The 24,087-nt window shown below is 39.7% G+C and overlaps 1 long non-coding RNA gene across 1 annotated transcript; it reads right to left on the reverse strand.

Annotated features, from left to right (window-relative positions):
- Positions 1 to 7,035: 7,035 nt before the first annotated feature.
- On the reverse strand, positions 7,036 to 10,916 carry LOC119558576. Its single transcript, XR_005220274.1, has 3 exons — positions 10,737 to 10,916; positions 7,444 to 7,725; positions 7,036 to 7,382 (listed from the first exon to the last, which is right to left on the reverse strand). It is a non-coding gene; the product is annotated as an uncharacterized LOC119558576 (long non-coding RNA).
- Positions 10,917 to 24,087: the final 13,171 nt, after the last annotated feature.

Genomic DNA, 24,087 nt, shown 5'->3' on the forward strand with positions numbered 1-24,087 from the left:
AAAGGTTAAACGAGAGGATCAAGTAGCGCAGCAATTTCTCTGGAGAAATGGAGACCAGAAAGGGGAATCCGACAGGTATACCATGCAAGTTATGACATTCGGCGCATCGTGTTCTCTGGCAGCAGCTAATTATGTACAAAACAGAAACGAATAAAAGAAAAGAATACCTTCGTAGACGACTGGCATTCAGAGCAGAGACATAGGAGGAGGTAGCAAAATGCGCGGCTGGGTGTCTAACTTAGCGAGAGTCATGCCAAATGGAGAAATGCATCGACACCGTGGAGCCAGTCCAGGAGCGAGTTCTTGGAGTGTGGTTGCGACCTCAAACGGACGAGTTCACATTTTTCCAAAGTTTTAGCAAACCCGTCCTTAGCGAACCGCACACACCAACCATGAGACAAGTGCTACGAGATTTTACATCATTCTAGCCAAAAAAATTTTTCAAGAAATATGGCGGTCATCAGTTAGCTGGGACGAGCCTATACGTGAGAACGACCATCTCCGATGGAACACCTGGCTGAAACTTTAACCTGAAATCGGGAACCTGCGAGTCCCGCGCTGCCTTGGTCTGATGAACCGAGCTGATAACCTTGAATAACATATATTTACGCTATGTTTAGAGTCGAGCCTCCACCACAGGAGTAGCTCATCTCAAACCGTTTTCTATTCCTCGATTGGAGTTGATGGCGGCCATACTTGGTCTACGTATGGCCGAATTTCTGGGATCCGAGATGTCTATAGCTGTACGACGACGCCTATTTTGGACAGACTCAAAGAACGTGCTATATTGGATCCGGTCCGATGCTCGGAAATACCATCAATTCGTTTCGCTGCGTATAGGAGAGATTCCTGAGGATTCGCGCGTCGAAGAGTGGAGATGGACGACGAGACCAAGTGGAGGAAGGAACTCAGTTATAGCAGCGCCTCGAGATGGTTTTCAGGACCACCATTTCTCTTAAACGACCAATAATCTTACCAGGTATGCACCCAGTTACACAATTACTGATAGACTATTTTCACAGAAAGTACAATCACCAAATGAACGAGGTGATATTTAACGAAATAAGGCAGAAACAAGTGAAGTTCAAGAAACGTAAAAAACTTATTCAGAGCCAATAACCTCACATGCGTCGCAACATTTTAAAAAACTCTGGTGCTCGTCAAGAAGCTGTTTGCTGAAAAATAAGACCTGCAGCCGTGACGCGCATTATACAGATATCGACCACTTAGTGGAAGATTGGAAAGGTGTTTTCTGCGCAACTTAACGGCAGAGCTTTCCATCGGAATGATCAATGTCAGAGACGCGCCCCTGAAAGGGCTGGCTAATGATGGACCCGACTCGCAAGTTGTGGTTTCAGGAAGCGGCAATTATTCGATTTCACAGGGAACAGAGGCGAGTGCGGGTTCGATGGGAACGAGTCATGTTAGCGGTGCTCACATAGGACTGACCTCTGTGGACACAATTGCCACAGCTTACATGCCCACGCAAAGGAGTCACATGGTCATACCAAGAAGCACAATAGCAGCAGTTCGCGCCGCAGCAAGGCGGCTTTTGGGAAGATCTGTGGATCTCACCTATATCCGGTGGAACAGCACGACACATGGGTGCAATGTTCGGCGGTAGAGCGCCAAAAATTTAGTGCATTCTACTGTGGAATTGGGGACCGACGGAACTGGGCAGTTCACAGCTGCACAATATCACCAGGCAGTTCGCATCCCTGAAGCTCCCTTCAGCAGTGGGATGGCATCCACCAGTGGGATTTACACATCGCAACCGCAGTTACATAATCGGAGCAGCGAAGGTGACCAGCGGCATAATTCTCTGACGGCGTCGCAGATAGCAACTCGGCAAGTGATTACTAAAGATCTTCCGTATTTTTCAGGTAATCCTGAGGAGTGGCCCTTGTTCATTGTCAACTATGAGCAATCAACTGAACGTTGCGGGTTTTGCGATTAGGAAAATCGAATTCGCCTTCAGAAGAGCCTGTAGGACGTTGCGTTGCGACCGTACGCGGGAAGTAAACTGTACCAACTGTAGCAATCGATACGTTAAGAATGCTCTACGGGCGACCTGTCGCAATTCACCTAACTATGCAGAGTAAACTTCGCCAGTGAAGTCTAACACTTTGGAGAGCTTGGTTTGTCTGGTGCTTGCAGTCCACATGGAACTAGCACACTCGCTGCCGACGGAAGCATTTGTGCTAGTTCTTGAGATGTTCATTGCTAGACGCGGAGTACCCATCTAGAGCCACGGAGAAATAAGTCGAAGTTGGCCTGCAGTTTAACACGAGTTTTTTAACCCATTGTTCACCCACTTTCTTAGTTACTTACTTACTACCTTGCACTTTGAATGTAACGTAATGCAACAAAAAAGAAACAAGTGAAGTTACATCTACTTCCTAGCTGGAGGTCAAATTTCTTGGCGTCTGAAAAGCAGCGAAGTGTCGTTCTTAGCAGTACCCAGGCGGAGTATATGGCACTGTCAGCAGCATGCAAGGAGGCCATTCTAATTTTTTTTTTAACCAAATACAGACTTTTAATATTCAAGCCACGGAAAATCCATGTAGAAATTCAACCAGAATGTAATAATTCCGACAGTGAAAAAAATAATATTTATGACAATAATAATTGATAGAAGAATAAAATATCATTTTCGAATTGACCAATCAATTACATTCAATATATAATATATACCCAACAGTTTCAATGAATCGGGACGATTCAATTTAGAATGGTGGGAGTTTAGGGGAACTTTGATCCAAGAGCTAATATCCAAATAACTCTGATTAACTCCTGACTGTCTTTATAATACTTTTTACAACAGCCCTTTCTTTCTTAAAATATTAGCACGTGGTTGAAAAGTGATATGCATATATACATGCACACAAAAGTGAGCACGCGCCACAGTCGGAAGTTTGGGAAAGCATCCAAAAAAAGTCGTTCTAGAACGAATTTGTTTTACACATTACATTGAGGTGCCTTCTAGATGTGTTTAAATATGATGCATCCAGTTTATTTTGCTGCAAAATAAATCTTTGAGTGGCAATTTAATGATTGTGGGTGAAAATAACACTACACGTAGGATCAAACTTTTGGGTTCAATTGCCCTAAGTAAGGCTCAAAAGTGTACTACATTGTATGAGATATGTTATTTGACCGTTTTGATAATAACCGTGCTTACTTCAATACATATAATGGCTTTTTTCGATTGTTCGAGTTTCGATCTGCGCCTATCGCAAATTTTTGAACCTAACACCCGCTGGAAACGTTGTGCGATAGATCAAGTGGTAAGGTTGTCTTTGATGCGAAAGGTCCCCGGTTAAGTACCGAATGACGTCGATGGTCGTTTTTTTTACAAGGAAATGAAAAAGACAAAACAATCCAAGAAGCGCACTGTTTTTCTCGTCTCTTGAATTTCTTGTCAGTTGCATTTTTAATTTCTATAAGCGAAGTTCATGCCACGCGTTTTAAAATGTTTGTTGCTTTCTGCCATTAATTTTACATCAATATTTTCACAGGTAAGTGTGTGAGTGTAGTTATTGTAGTCCTAACCGCAAAGGCATATGTACATAAGGTCTGTATTACAAAATTTACACAAGAACTTTTCATAGTGTCGTTTAGTTTTGATACAGACCTTATGTATGTAAGTGCGAAGAACGAACTTCATAATAACTTATGTATGATGTATATTGTAAGGTAACTTTGACGAACTCGTCAATTCATACATGTGCCGTCCCTCCAAAAACTCCAAAAATTTATATTGTATTCGCGTAATTTGTTCGTAAGATAATTTTGACTAAAAAGTTGGACCAAAAATTAAAAAACTCATTCAATTTATAAGGGTTTCAGCAGTACCAGATCAAGTATTTGTGGAAAACCAAATAAGATAAATATATACACATATTAACAAGATCTTTAGCAACAGTTCTAGGTACTTTGTGTTTTATTCTTTCTTTTTAAGTGTTCTGTTAAATTTGTATTCCATTAATGTACATTTTCAACTTTTATTTTAAGAAAAAATAAAAAGATTTCAGTTCAAAACTTTACCCTACAACATTTAAAAGTAAAAAAAAATTGGCTTACGCCAAGAGCTGTAGTATTTAACTCTTCTGGAATTTTACCATCAATCTTTTACAGGAATATTCTCAACATATCTCAGCATTTTTCTGCTCTTAAGCTTTTGAAATTGTTGCTGCGTGAACCGGAGTTACGGTGACCAGCATAATTTAGTTAAAAGCCCAGGATAACAGCCGGCCAAATGTTCAACAACAGAGCCTACAACTGCAGCTGTTTAAATCACAGATGATCGATGATGACTTTCAGTATACACAAGGAGCGAATTGGAAGCCCGCGACGAAGACAGCGAATTGGAATGGAAGAGAACAAAGGCAGAACCATCTAGAACTACGGAGAAATAAGTCGAAGTTGGTCTGCAGTTTAGCACGAGTGTTTTAACTTACCACTTACCAACTTTCTTACTTACTTACTTACTACCTTGCACTTTGAATGTATCGTAATGCAGCAGTGGAATGGCATCCACCAGAGGTATTCACACATCGCAGCCGCAGCTACATTATCGGAGCAGCGGTGGCGACCAGCGGCATTGGGATTTTTGCATATGTCAGCAGCGGCGCCTGATAATTCTCTGACGGCGTCGCAGATAGCAACTCGGCAAGTGATTACTAAAGATCTTCCGTATTTTTCAGGTAATCCTGAGGCCCATGTTCATTGTCAACTATGAGCAATCAACTGAACGTTGCGGGTTTAGCGATCAGGAAATTCTAATTCGCCTTCAGAAGAGCCTGTAGGGCGTTGCGTTGGGGCCGTACGCAGGAAGCTAATTGTACCGGCCACAGTAGCATAAGCAATCGATACGTTAAGAATGCTGTACGGGCGACCTGACATAATTCACCTAAATATGCAGAGTAAACTTCGACAAGAGCCGCCAGTGAAGTCTAGCAATTTGGAGAGCTTGGTTCGTCTGGCGCTTGCAGTCCAAAATTACCGAGCCACGGTCGCTGCTATTGGGCTTTCGGAATATTTGAACGACCCGACAATCCAGCGGAATCTGATAGACAAGCTGCCGCCCGATATAAAGTTAGACTGGGCTCGATACAGTACCACTCTTCACAAGACGGATATGAGTATATTCGACGATTAGCTATTTAACTGGGCGACATGCGCCAGTACAGTTATGCCAATATCCGGAGGGCCAGATTCGACAGAGGCAAGAGCAAGCAGCATGAGTACTAGGGCCAGACTCATGGTGCACAGCGATTCTAGTGGGCACATGTCTACCGCGTGCCGGAAATGTTCACGGTCACGCAAGCTAAAGGACTGGCAGGGATTCTGCTCTTTAGACAACAAGAGTAGATTGCTGTTTGTTAAGAAAAACAGACTTTGTTGGCGATCAAGCATTGAAAGTCAAGAAACCGGTGCGGCTTAGATGGCTGCACATGAACGAATCATCACATTTTGCATAACTCTGAGAGATGTGGACAAACTAACAGCCAAGCTGGGCAAAAGGAAGGCCAGGTGGTTTTGTACGCCGGTCAGAACGACAAATCTCTATTTCGGTACGTCCCAGTGACACTATACGGACCTACGCGATCAGTACAGACGTATGCGCTAATAGATGAGGGGTCGGCGTGCACCCGACTGGACACTCACGTAGCAGAGGAACTCGGGATCGACGGCCTTCAGAGGAATTGTGTCTACGCTGGATCGGAGAGATTACTCAGAAAGAAACGGAGTCAAACTGAGTGGCGTTAAGAATTGGGTCACAGGACAAGGTGGTTCACAAATACGCTCTAAAGAACGTTCGAACAATTACAAGTCTGGACTTTCCAACTTAAACCTTGGAAGATTCAGTCTTGCAAGCTTACCCGTTCCTGGGGGGTCTGCCCATACGCACCTACAGAATCGCTCGAGCGCCCATTATCATTGGGATAGATAACACAAAGCAAGGCGTGCCTTTGGCTGCAAAGGAATGCAAGAGTGGCGACGTGATAGCCCCAAAATCAGGTCTCGGATGGTCGCTCTTTGGTAGAGGTAATGATCGCAGCCAAAAGAGTCAAGTGTTGATGCATATTTGAGATTGTAAGCATGATCACCTAGCGATACCTAGCGCCACCTAGCCAATAACACGAACTAGCCCATAGCGCTTTATATAAGTATTGAAATTCAATTATTCCAAAATATTACGAAATGTGGGTGGTAGATTCGTTCTAGCATTTTGGGCGGTTGTGGGCGTAGCACACTGCCGAAGCAAACTTGCGCTGCGCAAGAAGCTCACGAATCTAAATGCCAAATCCCAACTAGCTTTTGTAGTTTCCCAGATCTCAGCGTTCATACGGACGGACAGACAGACGGACATGGCTAGATCGACTCAGCTAGTGGTCCTGATCAAGAATATACACACTTTATTGGGTCGGAATCGCTTTCTTCTTCTTGTTACATACTTTCCGACGAATCTAGTATACCCTTTTACTCTACGAGTAATGGGTATAAAAACACCAAAGTTAAAATTTTTTTACATTTTTTCAAAAATAGTTTTTTGATCATTCCAATAGGAGCTTTACGATATAGTTGTCCGATCCGGCTCGGTCCGATTTACATGTGACCTGCAATATAAATATGACTTTTGGAAAGGTTTCATCCCGGTTACGGCGGTAAAAAAAATGAAATTGTATTCTCTAATTTTTTACATACCTACGAATTTATAATTAATTCAATAAAATAAGAATTATACGAGTATGTATGTATATTGTACAATGTACATTGTACAGTGTAATTGTTCCCAAATAAATAAGTTGTATATTCGTTATACATGTAGAGAACGGCTTCCGTTTGTTAATTAAACAACAATTCACCAGTTTATTATTTGATAATTTTACACAGTTATTCTTTATATTAACCAATACGGTATTATTTTTAAGCACAGACTTTAATACTTAAGATGCACACGACCTTCCTCTGACGAAACTCAATCTCTACTAGAAATTCTCGCCTTTTTTTGCTTTAACATTTGGGCCTGCTAATGAAATATGTAATTTAACAGAGTATCTGAACTGTCGAAAAAAGGGATGCTAATCCTACATTCGGCTATTCTGACAATTCATTCGACCCAGTAATTGTTTTATTCAGACCTTCATCATCTACTACTTTTTCGACCATGTCCTAACTTCATTAATTATAACCTGGCGAAAGGGTTTTTTTATCGCGAATAAATTTTCAATTTTGTACTTAGACTCCGTTTTCTTGATTTCTTGAACGTCTTGCGATTTTCATCCTGAATCCTGAAAATATTTTCTTTACCCTCCGCTCGAAACTTATCCTTCTCTTCCTGTACTCCATGATACCAATTGGCTAATACGATAGGTCTGTAAAGGTTCGTCTAACTTGTTTATCGTGTTTAAAGAACCCCCTATTCCCCATACTTACCCTTTCCTAAGCGATGCACTCTACACAGGACCACTCGATAGATTGAGCCTTCTTCTCTAAATCTGAGATGTTATAATCGCGCTGCAGTCTATTGTGCTTTTGACATGGGTGATGGGATACCTACAAGCTCTTTTATAGGATTCTTGCGAAGAATATCGTGCTTCAGATAGAAATCGTCGTAGGTATTTGTGTTCATGACCTTATATATGGCGAATCCTGATAAACAATTGGAGAAGACGAGTCCCTCCACCAGCCGTTGAAGACGTCGCATGATTCTGGCTACTATATATTTATATTTTTGTGTTTAAGTGAATTTGTATACTTAAGGACAGCAGTATTTTTGGTGCACAGATATTTATATATATATATCAAATAATATATAATATCTTCCAAAGCCCAGGATCCGAAACACGGTTTCTACAATATAAGCCTAATATTTCATTAAATAAACTTATAATGTAAATATAAATTTAAAACTATAATGTGCTAAACCTTTTCAAAAGGAAGACTATAGGGGATCGTATTGCGCGGCCCGCGTCGATCCATTCACGCGAATGTGTGAAGAGGAGGGAATGTGGCCGAACCACAACCCGATCGTATTACGATCAAGCGTCAGCTGATCTTGTGGGGCAGTGCGGACTGACCATTGTCGTACCTTACGTACTAATATTGTTTTCCAGGCCCTTTTAATATTCATTCTCGTTATGTTGGAGAGGAGAGAGGCTTACTAAGATCCACCGACACAAATACGACGTAGCTTATGCCAATAAAAGTGTGCCTGCACATCGGACACCTCTCCCTCGGCCCAAGTCCTTTTCAGAACTCGGGCACTAATATTCCCACGTAACAGAATTGGCGCTCAACAATAGGATTTTTCTAATGCCTTAAGGAATTTTCTTAGGATCAATATTCTTGATACCTGCGGTGTCAGAGTTGAGGTCCCTAAGTATGGCATGACTTTCATCTTTATTTGCTAAGAGTAATTTGACTGTTTTCTAGAACAGGGTGCCTAGTAAGTAAAATGTGAACATGCTTACTTATTTGTTTTTATCGTTAACTTGTAAATTCTGCGACTGTCAGTGTTGAGCGGTCACAACATAAAGTAGTGATAAGACTTTCTTGTTTTAATTTTTGTCTTTTACATGTATAGAAATCTCCTCTTTTCTTAATAGACAAATTTAAGTGAATTTCATTAAATCAAGAACTATGAGTTTTCCTTTATATAATACAATAAAACTATGTTAAAATTAACGTAAATATATTAGATATAGATAGAGTTACATCCTGAGCGGGCACTCTGGCTGCCGGTAAAAGCTTGCCGGACTTGGATTGGGATCTTTGGAAACCACTCCCTCTCCAACACATCAAAAACAAATTTTATCGTGTCAAAAAAGTGTATAGAATATGTAAAGTTCATCGGTCTTCTGTCCACACTGCCCCACAAACTTAGCTGTCGCTTGACCGTAACACAATTGGGCTGGGTTTCGGCCACATACCCTCCCCTTCACACGTCGTGCCAAATGGATGTCTTTGTCGTCAGTCAAAAATTACGTCATTGTTCTTAAACCGAGACTTTATGCTTCCGAATCAGGGATTCATTATCCGGGTTGACCGACAGTGGGTATATTATGGTAATTTTTTGCAATATTTCTAACCTGTTTTTAAGAGTAAGTAGGGTTACCTATCTGGGAACTAACAATCAGAACGGTTTTTGCAACTAAGGAACATTTATAAAGGAAGTAGCAAAATTGTGCGGCAACAAAAATAACAATATTAACGGTTTTCGGGTTAAAAGTTCAGTTTTTCGGAGCTTTTTGTTGTTCTTTCGTTTTGTTGTATTAGGAATAAGTACTACTAAGAGATAATGAATAAAATAGTGTTCCCAATGGGTCATAAAAACCCTGCTATGAAAAAATAGAAGGACATTCAAAAGGTAATTTCTAAAGGCAATGCAAAAGATAAGTTAGGTTGAATAGTCGAATTCTTTAAAATAATGATTAGTAGTGCGCTGAGGACAGCAGCAGAGCGGCTGCATTATATATTATATATACATGCTTATGAATATACAAGAGGAGAATGTTGTGTATGAATATGTTATTCATATATTCATATATGTGACTGTAGCCGGGCAGCATAAGAACGCCGACTATGCATTTATGCATAAAACACTTGAACAGAAGTCAAGTGTTTATGTACACATTGCAACAAAGTGTCACAGTGTTTTAGTTGATATTTTTTATACCTGTACTTAAGTACAGTGGTCATTGGATATACGCTACACTACATACACTACAATATAGTCGTCCGATTTTCTAAAAATTTAATAGGTTATTCTTAAACTTGAAAAAGTTCTGTATATCGGAAAACAAAATATAACTATCAACAAAAATAACGAAGCTATAATTATTTTCCCAATAATATTTCCGTATTTCCTGTGGCTGCTATATGATAGAGTCTTCCAATTTCCTAAGAATTTTATTCGTAATTCTGAAATTTTAAACAAATGCTTTTTAGCGGAAAGTAAGAATTTGATAAAAAATTTCGAAGGTATAATTACTTTCCTATTATCTATTATTATTATTTTACTATTATGTATGAAATAGACGTCCGAAAAATTGGATTTTAATTATTGGATTTACGCCAAAAAAAGAAAATTTTATTCCAAAAAACACCGAAGTTATAAGTAATAGTTAATGTATATAATTGTCCAATATTTCTAAAATTGTATTCGAAATTGTGAAATATCAAGGAATGATACTCCCAAAAGTAGAAATTAATATGCCAAACAACAGATCATCGATGCCATCGACTATCAAACACCCGTTTTTCAGCTAAAGAGAGTGCGAGAGTGATGGAGATGTTCTTGCTTCCGGGTAGGACCACCTAGCGATACCTAGCGCCACCTTATATTATGTTCATTTATCGAATGCACACTGTACTTAGTGTTACGCATTAATATTATTACAAACACATTGTAGCACTTGGCCACAATATGTATACATAATTCCGAGTCCCAAACAGTTCTTCAAGTGCCCGGTAATATGATCGCCGTTGAGTGCACTGGGACTGGGCAGTGCTGAGTCTGCACATTGGACATGTGCGACCGCTCTGTCACCATGTGAACATAAGAACTCTCCTCTGGCGCGGCGACTCTTCGCCAGCCGCTACTAATACATACGTCTACTTAAGCATTGAACGCTGCTCCGCCGGAGTCTCTGGCGGCGCAGCTACACTCTCACTAGTACGGAGAATTGAAATAGAGTTAAGAACTATTCAATAAAGAGAACTCTTACGCAAAGGTGGTGACTTGGTGGATCGGAATGCATCCACGGACATAAAACCAGGAAACTTCAGCCGTCTACAGCTCAACTCGCGATTAGAAGATTACCGCGGAAGAGGAGAATAGTCCAAATCGGCAGCAACTGAATGAAAATTAACGAAAATAAACGGGATCGGCACGACGGCACGGATGAATAAATACAAAAGTTTGAGTGAGTAGAGTGTGAGTGATGGATGTTGGAGAGGAGAGAGGCTTACTAAGATTCACCGACACAAATACGACGTAGCTTATGCCAGCAAAAGTGTGCCTGCACATCGGACACTTCTCCCTCGGCCCAAGTCCTTTTCAGAACTCGGGCACTAATATTCCCACGTAACAGAATTGGCGCTCAACAATAGGATTTTTCGAATGCCTTAAGGAATTTTCTTAGGATCAATATTCTTGATACCTGCGGTGTCAGAGTTGAGGTCCCTAAGTATGGCATGACTTTCATATTTATTTGCTAAGAGTAATTTGACTGTTTTCTAGAACAGGGTGCTTAGTAAGTAAAATGTGAACATGCTTACTTATTTGTTTTTATCGTTAAACTTGTAATTTCTGCGACTGTCAGTGTTGAGCGGTCACAACATAAAGTAGTGATAAGACTTTCTTGTTTTAATTTTTGTCTTTTACATGTATAGAAATCTCCTCTTTTGTTAATAGACAAATTTAAGTGAATTTCATTAAATCAAGAACTATGAGTTTTCCTTTATATAATACAATAAAACTATGTTAAAATTAACGTAAATATATTAGATATAGATAGAGTTACGTCCTGAGCGGGCACTCTGGCTGCCGGTAAAAGCTTGCCGGACTTGGATTGGGATCTTTGGAAACCACTCCCTCTCCAACACATCGAAAACAAATTTATCGTGTCAAAAAAGTGTATAGAATATGTAAAGTTCATCGGTCTTCTGTCCACACTGCCCCACAAACTTAGCTGTCGCTTGACCGTAACACGATTGGGCTGTGTTTCGGCCACATACCCTCCCCTTCACACGTCGTGCCAAATGGATGTCTTTGTCGTCAGTCAAAAATTACGTCATTGTTTTTAAACCGAGACTTTATGCTTCCGAATCAGGGATTCATTATCCGGGTTGACCGACATTGGGTATATTATGGTAATTTTTTGCAATATTTCCAACCTGTTTTTAAGAGTAAGTAGGGTTACCTATCTGGGAACTAACAATACGAACGGTTTTTGCAACTAAGGAACATTTATAAAGGAAGTAGCAAAATTGTGCGGCAACAAAAATAACAATATTAACGGTTTTCGGGTTAAAAGTTCATTTTTTCAGAGCTTTTTATTGTTCTTTCGTTTTGTTGTATTAGGAATAAGCACTACTAAGAGATAATGAATAAAATAGTGTTCCCAATGGGTCATAAAAACCCTGCTATGAGAAAATAGAAGGACATTCAAAAGGTAATTTCTAAAGGCAATGCAAAAGATAAGTTAGGTTGAATAGTCGAATTCTTTAAAATAATGATTAGTAGTGCGCTGAGGACAGCAGCAGAGCGGCTGCATTATATATTATATATACATGCTTATGAATATACAAGAGGAGAATGTTGTGTATGAATATGTTATTCATATATTCATATATGACTGTAGCCGGGCAGCATGAGAACGCCGACTATGCATTTATGCATAAAACACTTGAACAGAAGTCAAGTGTTTATGTACACATTGCAACAAAGTGTCACAGTGTTTTAGTTGATATTATTTATACCTGTACTTAAGTACAGTGGTCATTGGATATACGCTACACTACATACACTACAATATAGTCGTCCGATTTTCTAAAAATTTAATAGGTTATTCTTAAGCTTGAAAAAGTTCTGTATATCGGAAAACAAAATATAACTATCAACAAAAATAACGAAGCTATAATTATTTTCCCAATAACATTTTCGTATTTCCTGTGGCTGCTATATGATAGAGTCTTCCAAGTTCCTAAGAATTTTATTCGTAATTCTGAAATTTTAACCAAATGCTTTTTAGCTGAAAGTAAGAATTTGATAAAAAATTTCGAAGGTATAATTACTTTCCTATTATCTATTATTATTATTTTACTATTATGTATGAAATAGACGTCCGAAAAATTGGATTTTAATTAATGGATTTACGCCAAAAAAAGAAAATTTTATTCCAAAAAACACCGAAGTTAAAAGTAATAGTTAATGTATATAATTTTCCAATATTTCTAAAATTTTATTCGAAATTGTGAAATATCATGGAATGATATTCCCAAAGGTAGAAATTAATATGCCAAACAACAGATCATCGATGCCATCGACTATCAAACACCCGTTTTTCAGCTAAAGAGAGTGCGAGAGTGATGGAGATGTTCTTGCTTCCGGGTAGGACCACCTAGCGATACCTAGCGCCACCTTGTATTATGTTCACTTATCGAATGCACATTGTACTTAGTGTTACGCATTAATATTATTACAAACACATTGTAGCACTTGGCCACAATATGTATACATAAATCCAAGTCCCAAACAGTTCTTCAAGTGCCCGGTAATATGATCCCCGTTGAGTGCACTGGGACTGGGTCTGCACATTGGACATGTGCGACCGCTCTGTCACCATGTGAACATAAGACCTCTCCTCTGGCGCGGCGACTCTTCGCCAGCCGCTACCAATACATACGTCTACTTAAGCATTGAACGCTGCTCCGCCGGAGTCTCTGGCGGCGCAGCTACACTCTCACTAGTACGGAGAATTGAAATAGAGTTAAGAACTATTCAATAAAGAGAACTCTTACGCAAAGGTGGTGACTTGGTGGATCGGAATGCATCCACGGACATAAAACCAGGAAACTTCAGCCGTCTACAGCTCAACTCGCGATTAGAAGATTACCGCGGAAGAGGAGAATAGTCCAAATCGGCAGCAACTGAATGAAAATTAACGAAAATAAACGGGATCGGCACGACGGCACGGATGAATAAATACAAAAGTTTGAGTGAGTAGAGTGTGAGTGATGGATGTTGGAGAGGAGAGAGGCTTACTAAGATTCACCGACACAAATACGACGTAGCTTATGCCAGCAAAAGTGTGCCTGCACATCGGACACTTCTCCCTCGGCCCAAGTCCTTTTCAGAACTCGGGCACTAATATTCCCACGTAACAGAATTGGCGCTCAACAATAGGATTTTTCGAATGCCTTAAGGAATTTTCTTAGGATCAATATTCTTGATACCTGCGGTGTCAGAGTTGAGGTCCCTAAGTATGGCATGACTTTCATATTTATTTGCTAAGAGTAATTTGACTGTTTTCTAGAACAGGGTGCTTAGTAAGTAAAATGTGAACATGCTTACTTATTTGTTTTTATCGTTAAACTTGTAATTTCTGCGACTGTCAGTGTTGAGCGGTCACAACATAAAGTAGAGATAAGACTTTCTTGTTTTAATTTTTGTCTTTTACATGTATAGAAATCTCCTCTTTTGTTAATAGACAAATTTAAGTGAATTTCATTAAATCAAGAACTATGAGTTTTCCTTTATATAATACAATAAAACTATGTTAAAATTAACGTAAATATATTAGATATAGATAGAGTTACGTCCTGAGCGGGCACTCTGGCTGCCGGTAAAAGCTTGCCGGACTTGGATTGGGATCTTTGGAAACCACTCCCTCTCCAACACATCGAAAACAAATTTATCGTGTCAAAAAAGTGTATAGAATATGTAAAGTTCATCGGTCTTCTGTCCACACTGCCCCACAAACTTAGCTGTCGCTTGACCGTAACACAATTGGGCTGGGTTTCGGCCACATACCCTCCCCTTCACACGTCGTGCCAAATGGATGTCTTTGTCGTCAGTCAAAAATTACGTCATTGTTCTTAAACCGAGACTTTATGCTTCCGAATCAGGGATTCATTATCCGGGTTGACCGACAGTGGGTATATTATGGTAATTTTTTGCAATATTTCTAACCTGTTTTTAAGAGTAAGTAGGGTTACCTATCTGGGAACTAACAATCAGAACGGTTTTTGCAACTAAGGAACATTTATAAAGGAAGTAGCAAAATTGTGCGGCAACAAAAATAACAATATTAACGGTTTTCGGGTTAAAAGTTCAGTTTTTCGGAGCTTTTTGTTGTTCTTTCGTTTTGTTGTATTAGGAATAAGTACTACTAAGAGATAATGAATAAAATAGTGTTCCCAATGGGTCATAAAAACCCTGCTATGAAAAAATAGAAGGACATTCAAAAGGTAATTTCTAAAGGCAATGCAAAAGATAAGTTAGGTTGAATAGTCGAATTCTTTAAAATAATGATTAGTAGTGCGCTGAGGACAGCAGCAGAGCGGCTGCATTATATATTATATATACATGCTTATGAATATACAAGAGGAGAATGTTGTGTATGAATATGTTATTCATATATTCATATATGACTGTAGCCGGGCAGCATGAGAACGCCGACTATGCATTTATGCATAAAACACTTGAACAGAAGTCAAGTGTTTATGTACACATTGCAACAAAGTGTCACAGTGTTTTAGTTGATATTTTTTATACCTGTACTTAAGTACAGTGGTCATTGGATATACGCTACACTACATACACTACAATATAGTCGTCCGATTTTCTAAAAATTTAATAGGTTATTCTTAAACTTGAAAAAGTTCTGTATATCGGAAAACAAAATATAACTATCAACAAAAATAACGAAGCTATAATTATTTTCCCAATAATATTTCCGTATTTCCTGTGGCTGCTATATGATAGAGTCTTCCAATTTCCTAAGAATTTTATTCGTAATTCTGAAATTTTAAACAAATGCTTTTTAGCGGAAAGTAAGAATTTGATAAAAAATTTCGAAGGTATAATTACTTTCCTATTATCTATTATTATTATTTTACTATTATGTATGAAATAGACGTCCGAAAAATTGGATTTTAATTATTGGATTTACGCCAAAAAAAGAAAATTTTATTCCAAAAAACACCGAAGTTATAAGTAATAGTTAATGTATATAATTGTCCAATATTTCTAAAATTGTATTCGAAATTGTGAAATATCAAGGAATGATACTCCCAAAAGTAGAAATTAATATGCCAAACAACAGATCATCGATGCCATCGACTATCAAACACCCGTTTTTCAGCTAAAGAGAGTGCGAGAGTGATGGAGATGTTCTTGCTTCCGGGTAGGACCACCTAGCGATACCTAGCGCCACCTTATATTATGTTCATTTATCGAATGCACACTGTACTTAGTGTTACGCATTAATATTATTACAAACACATTGTAGCACTTGGCCACAATATGTATACATAATTCCGAGTCCCAAACAGTTCTTCAAGTGCCCGGTAATATGATCGCCGTTGAGTGCACTGGGACTGGGCAGTGCTGAGTCTGCACATTGGACATGTGCGACCGCTCTGTCACCATGTGAACATAAGAACTCTCCTCTGGCGCGGCGACTCTTCGCCAGCCGCTACTAATACATACGTCTACTTAAGCATTGAACGCTGCTCCGCCGGAGTCTCTGGCGGCGCAGCTACACTCTCACTAGTACGGAGAATTGAAATAGAGTTAAGAACTATTCAATAAAGAGAACTCTTACGCAAAGGTGGTGACTTGGTGGATCGGAATGCATCCACGGACATAAAACCAGGAAACTTCAGCCGTCTACAGCTCAACTCGCGATTAGAAGATTACCGCGGAAGAGGAGAATAGTCCAAATCGGCAGCAACTGAATGAAAATTAACGAAAATAAACGGGATCGGCACGACGGCACGGATGAATAAATACAAAAGTTTGAGTGAGTACAGTGTGAGTGATGGGGTAGACGCGGAGGTGAAGACAAAAAAAAAATTAAGAAAAGAGTAGCGCACAAAAAGTCGCTTCTCTATTTAAACACCACCTCCCGCGTGGGCAACAGCCGTAAAATTACAAGCTGAGCTTGATCATTTAAAATCAAGTCTCAAAAATAAGAGCACCATATCACAACTCACTCAGCAAATATGAAAATTATAAAAGAACAAATAATATTAAAACATCCATCCCCAATACAAGTTCCTCAACGACCAGCCGATTGCCCTGGACGACTGGAAAGCATACACTGCATACCGCCTGAACTTATAGGCCACATATAGGCAATTATGTTTCGCATATGCACAATTTGCATTCCAAGCTGAGTCATAAAATCGCTGAAGATGAATTTTTCGGGCTTTTAAAGGACAACATGAACTCCCAGATGGGCTGCTTGCTGATAACATCCCCGATTACTTTGTTGGCGCAGCATTATAAAGTCTTATAATATTACAAAAATTCTTAGACCTTGCTCTACTGCGACACTGCTCTACATACAAACATTATATATGAATAAGTCAAACATTTGTAATAAATATGATTTAAACGATCGTCAGTTAGATCAGATTAATTAAACATCAAAGCCCAAACTTCATGGGCCAAGTCTTTACAAAAAACTTGAGTACAAAACATACCTTTAACGACATAATGCAACAGCAATGAAGCTAAAATCCTGGACAGCTCAGCTGATAAGTCATGAGACTCCTGACTACAGGAGTAGGCCTCCACACGTGAAAGGGCGCCTGAGAAAAAGAAGCAGAAAAAACCACGGAACAGACAACTATAGTCGTACGCAGATTCCTTTTGCGAGGTCATTCCATGCGTGTCCGCATCGATTAATACATACAAAGATTCACATAGAGAAGAAACGACGAGTCTTAAGACGAGGGGAGGAGTGCATTTGACTAACCAGACTCAGACTGGTAAAGGTAGTGACCAATAGCATACTTTGGGAAAAGAAGTGACGCAATAGATATGTGTTAATCGAGCCAATCAAAAGTGAACTTATACATAAACAAAGGTCGGTTACTCCACACAGAACAATTGAAGAACAAGTAAAAATCAAAACATTGGAAACATTTAAAATGCATTGAAATACACTAAAACAAACCGAATTGATAGACAATGTGCGGATCCTGATGAACAATTAGAGAAGACGAGTCTTTCCACCAGCCGTTCAAGACGTTGAATGCCTCTGGCATAATATAAATATATTTTTGTGTTTAAATGCTTTTAGTGTTTAAGAACAGCAGTGTTTTTATTGCACGTATATTATATATATATCCAACATAATGTCTTCTAAAGCCCAGGCTCCGGGGCGTCGAGAGCTCATCGCCAAGGACTTAAAAAGGGGGTAAGTTTGTCGGAACACGGTTCTTTTCTTATAAACATACATGTATAAATATTCGTACAGTGTCCTTCAATATACGCCTAATATTTTATTAAATAAATATTTGTTTCCATGATCTTATATATGGCTTAGATACTGGGTCATGGTCGCATGGTCATAGCAAACGCATTGCAGTCTCCAAGCAAGTAGATTCTCCACTTCTTTAGAGCCTGTACTGTGGCGAGTGCTTCTAGTCCATAAGGTGGATATATATCCGCGGCATCTGTTGTCTTCCGACTCCTGTACTCTACTGGGTGAAATTCTTAATCAGCATAATCCTTTTGAAGAAGGACTGCTCCATATCCGAACATGCTTGCATCGCAATGGACTCCTGTAGCATTTTTGTTTGATCAAATAATATGTTATGCCAAAATACGGATTAATTTCTTTTTTCTGCACAAGTCTTCTCTGCTGATGTTTGGATAGTTGCGTTTTCGACTATATAGTCCAGGGATCGCACCCTCTTCTGTAAGACCTTAACTTTTCCTTATTTTATACGCAGAACTGAACGCATTACAACATCTAAGACTTTCTTTAATTTCTCCAACCCATCGAGTTCATCTTCTGATGGAATAGTCAGATCATCCATGTACAAAATCAAAACACCGAATGGTACGAAACATAATTCGAATCGACCGTTTTGGGTGACGAATGCATATATGGCGACTATGGCGGTAGTCGCAACAAAGTTTTTTGGTCCCATCCTTTTTAGCAACCAAGACAATGCGTGATGCGTACTCGGAAACGCTTTGAAGAATGTTTCCTTCCGTAAGCCAATCCCTTCTCAGCTTGTCAACCTTCTCAGTTTCCTCTCTGGTATACTGGGACTTCGCCTGTGAGCAGTATTTTTATTTCTACTGGGCTCGACTCTGGCTTTAATGGCTTGTAATTTTGAACTAACCCTACCACAACCAAATTTATGTCGTTGCCCAAGTGAAACAGATCTTTATCTGGTACGAAGTTTAAATGAAATTTTATGTCATTAACTGCTGAAAAGTTTCTGTCAGTCGGAAATGCCTGTCTGTATTGTAATTTTGACTATTTTCATCTCTACCTAAGGTAAGATCAGACCATTGTTGCGGTTACTGTATTAAGAACATCGCTACCGATCACACCTTCATAAAGAGTATCCTTGACACGCACTACATGAAAGCACATATTAACTTTTACGCACGCCCTAGTCATCCGTTCAGGGGCGTAGTGACCATTAGCATACTTTGGGAAAAGTAGTGATGCATTAGAGATGTGTTAATCGAGCCAATCATAAATGAACTTATACATAACCAAAGGCCAATAGCCCCATACAAAACAATTGGAGAATAAGTGAATGTCAAAACATTGAAAACATCCAAAATGCATTGAACTACATTTAAATAAACCGAATCGGCAGACAAAGTGGGAATCCAGACGAGTCTCTCCACCAGCTGTTGTAGACGTCGCATGACTCTGGCAGACTATATGTGGGACTGGGTTGTGAAATTACTTTCCAAATAACTTAAACGCGATCCCACTTGTGTTAATATATTTTTTATATTTATTATAGATTAATTAGAATGAGTTTTTGTGTTATAAATTGGTTTGATTAAACTGATTAGTCTGCGTCTTTATGTGTTCGTCTTCTCTTTTCACCAAATGCGTCGTTTTTCACGTCTTCTCCGTTCGTCTCGCGGATTCTTTATGCTTCTCTCGTCTTTCAGTTTGGCAGGCTTGCCACGTCGTTTTGTTTTCCATTTCTTCTTTACCACCAGCTGCTCTGCGTTGCCAGACCAATCCCACAAATCGGCCATCCTATACTGCATTCGCCTCGAATGCGTCGTCTTCATTGTCGTCATAAGGAATCCACGGCTTTAGATACTCAGCGCAAGTGCTCGTCTGCCTTGGGCCTTCGCTGAATACTGAGTCTTTGGTTACATCATAGGTATCATTCAATTTCAACCTTATAATACGGTATGGGCCAAGATACTTCGGCTTTAACTTTAGGCCTGGACCAAGCTGAGTCCTTTTAATAGCAACTAAGTCGCCGACTCTGTACTTTGATGCTGGTCTTCGTCGTAGGTTATATCTTCTTTTATTTTCCTCCTGGACTTTATGAATTTGTTGCTTGGCTTGTTTTCGAAGTTCATCCCGATCGTCGTTGAAGAGCTGAATCATTTCTGCTTTTAACATTTGCTGGATCTGTGTATCGGCTTTTAGACGCATCTTGGTTCCCGTTAGTAAGTCAAAAGGCGTTGTTTTCGTTCTTCTGCAAAATGTTGAGTTGATGACCTGTTGTACGCTGCTGACAAACTTAAACCATTGTCGTGGATCATCTATTGATAGTTTTGAAAGAACAGCAGTTATCGTTGTATTAAGCCTCTCGACCTGACCGTTGGCCCGTGGAAGGCCCGTTGTGATAAGATGATGCTTGATACCTTCGCTGTTGCAGTACAGTTGAAAGTCTTCTGACGTGAACGCAGATCCTCTATCAGAAATGATGTGACTAGGATTGCCGAAGATTTTGCTTTGCTCGTTAAGTCTCGATACAGCATCTTTGGTAGAGGTCGTCTTGGTCGGATAGAGCCAACAAAATTTGGTGAAACTATCGATTACTGCTAGTATGTGCTTATACTGTTTGTGAGTAGATTCCAAAGGGCCAAGAAAATCGATGTGATACGTCTGCAGCGGCTTTTGGTCTTTGCTGAGTGGATGAAGTTCGCCCTCTTGCTTTCCTTGCTTACGGTTGCTGACAATACAAGGTAAGCAGCAGCTTATACACTTCTGAATTTTCTCCTCCAGCTTTGGTATGTAGAATTCTTTTCCAATAATCTCTTTACATTTTTTGACAGAGAAGTGACCATGCTCATGTGCTTGCTTAATGATTTCTCGTTGCATACCCGAAGGCACAACTATAAGTTCACAGTCGTCGATTACTTTGTGTAGGAGCCCAGATTTCAAGAAGTAGTTGTTATGGGTTGTCTTATCTGCCAGAATGTCTATGATAGCTTTTAGTTGGTCGTCTTGAGCCTGAATGTTTTTGATTCTACTATGCAATGAAGCCTCTGTAATCATCATCATGTGTACACGGCTCAGGGCGTCAGGGTGGCGAATTCGTGTGGCAGCTCGGTGTTCGACGACGTATTCGAATTCTTGCAACTGGAGGATCCAGCGGGCTATTCGTGAGCACAAGTCTTTCTTTTCTACGGTTTTGGCTAGAGCATTACAATCTGTTACGAGTCGAAATCGCAAACCCAGTAAGTAGACCCTGAACTTTTTAAAGGCTTCCACTACAGCTAAGATTTCGAGCTCGTAGCTTGTGAACTTCCTTTCAGCATCGGTCGTTTTTTTGCTCATGTAATATACCGGATGCCACTGCTTATCGTCTGGACTCTTTTGTAAACAACACTGCGCCGAAACCGTCGATTGAAGCGTCCGTATGTAGCTCAGTCTCGTGTTGCTGATGGAAAATTTTTTGCGTGATGAGAATCTTTAGCCTGTTAAATGCACCTAGCTGTTGGTCACCGAATTAAATTTTCGCATCTTGCTTGGTCATATCAGATAGGGGTTTTGCTATCTGCGAGAAATTGGCGATGAACTTTCGAAAATAACCCACCAAGGAAACTCTGTAGCTGCTTTAGGTTAGTCGGAATTGGAAACGATGTCACAGCATGTGTTTTGGATGGAGACGGACTTATTTTCTGGTTTTCAATTATGTGACCCAAGTACTCGATTTTGGTTTTTAGAAAATGACACTTTTTGAAGTTAATTAACAGTCCATATTCTGAGCATTTTTTCAGAACTTCGATGATGTTTTCTACAGCCTCTTTTTCGGTTTTCGCTGGTATTATAATGTCGTCGACGTATGGTATGGCTACACCTTTACAAGTCAGGTTTCTGAAGATAGCATTTACATGTCGCTGGAATACGCTCGGCGAATTGGAGAGCCCGAAAGTAACCCGAAGAAACTGGAATTGTCCATTGTGTGTGACGAAAGACGTATACTTTCGGCTCCCTTCTTCTATACCGACGTGGAAGAATCCGTTTTTTAAATCTATCGAACTAAAAATACGCGCGTCCTGCAATCTGTCAAGTTGATCCTCGATCAATGGAAGTGGAAAATGGTCTCTGATAATGACTTTATTGATTCGCTTGTAATCGATGCATAAGCGATGAGATCCGTCACGTTTGTTAACAAGTACGACTGGGCTGCTGTATTCTGACTCTGAGGTTTCAATTACACCGTCTTTCAGCCATTGGTCGGTTTGTTTATCTATGATGCATCGCTCAGAATACGAAAATCTGCGAGGTCGTGAATGTATCGGCTTATCGTCATTAAGAGTCAAACGCATTTGAATGTTTGTGGATTTTGTGCTTACCGCTTGAAAGTTTTGGACAACATTGTGTACTACCTCTTTAGCCTTCGCGCTTGCTGCTGGTTCGATGTCCGTTACTATTTGGTTGCAGTCTTCAGTATCAATTTTATAAATCGAACTGATATCTGCCTCGGCACTGGTAGGCTTGGTTACTTTCACGCCCTCACTGGATATTGTCAATTGAGCTTGTTTGAAAAATTCTTCACCAAGAACCATCTCCTTGTCCAGGAATTGCGACTCCACCACCAGAAACTTTGTTACGAAAAGTTCACCATCAATTGTTATTTTATGTTCAAACGAGCCCGACGGTTTGATCTTGTTTTGGTCTGATTTTCCGAACCTGGTGAGATAAGATATTACACTCACTTAGCTTTGGCTTGTTTAGATTTTTAAACGTGGTATCGGTAACCAAATTGTATTTGCTTCCGGTGTCGATTAGAGCGGTGAATGTAATGTTATTAGCCTCCACTGTTATGCACATAAACGCGTGAGCAGATGACACCTTAAACATGTTGGTTGCTTCCATTTTTTCACATAAACCCTTTTCTGGGCATTCTTTTGCGATGTGCCCGAAATTGTTACACTGAAAACACTTTCTTCCTTTCGTTTTGTTTTCGCAATTCGCGGATGTGTGACCTTTTGCGCCGCAATTGTAACATTTCAGGTCCCTGCTAGCATTTCTGTTAGGAACTGCTTGCTTTTTGTAATCACTTTTTGCCTCCGTATGGTTCGCTTTTGTTTACATGACTTGGTTTTTATTCTCACTTTTTGATTTTCCGCGGATTACTTCGAAGCATTTTAGTTTGTCTTTAAATTCGATAAGACTTTTAGCGTTGTGGAGCACAAGTTTGTTAGCACAGGTATCGTCAATTCCATCGATTACGTATTGGCACTGCTTTCAATATTCCCTCTAGAAGCTAGTTCTTTCATTTGTAAAAAATACTCCTGCAGACTTTCACTTTTTCTCATTTTTCTGTCAGCCATTAATTTGTGTAATTGAGCACTGTTTGTCGCGGTTTTGAACTCGGCTAATAAGGCTTGCTTTAGTTTAACCCAACTCGTTAATTCGCGCTCACTATTCGCAAACATTTTTGCAAGGCCTTGTAGCGATCGCTTGGCAAAAATTAATTTTTGTAATTCGTTCCAAAACATTATAGTAGCCATGTCCTCAAATTCCTTGACCCACACTTCGACCGACAAATTGTCTTCGCCACTGAATGCTCGGACTGAGTCTTCTATGTCACGAAAGTTTAGAGCGAACCTCGGTATTTCTGACAAACTGCTTGCCGTTTTGCGGTCGTTTTTGGCACCGTTACTGCTTGGAATGCTTATGGCGTCATCTTCGGCTTTATTCCCTTCGCTTTCGTCTTCAGATTCATCACCTTCGCTTTCGTCGTTATCGTTCTCATTAAAATCCGCGTCGTTCAGCAAGGAATCTTTTTTCAAGTTGTTAAATATGTGCTTTGTTAGATCGTCTTTATTATGGGGAAGTTTGAGCAAGTTACAAACTATGGCCAGATCCATATCAGACAAATGGTCAGCGACATAGCTTACTTTTTTGGAATAAAGTCTGTTTGATTCGGTATATTCGTAGCCTTGAAACTCGCGCAATCGTTTTCTATTGTTTCTATCTCCCTCTTCTTCAAAAACGAACTTGTGCAAAAGGAGAATATTTTGCTTCTTTTCGTCTCGAAGCATTGCGCTAATACTTTCAAAATCTTTCAATTTCGGCATCTTACACTCTCACGTACACTCCCAGA

Source organism: Drosophila subpulchrella, unplaced genomic scaffold (assembly GCF_014743375.2).
Source record: "Drosophila subpulchrella strain 33 F10 #4 breed RU33 unplaced genomic scaffold, RU_Dsub_v1.1 Primary Assembly Seq112, whole genome shotgun sequence".
Taxonomy (NCBI): Eukaryota; Metazoa; Arthropoda; class Insecta; order Diptera; family Drosophilidae; genus Drosophila; species Drosophila subpulchrella.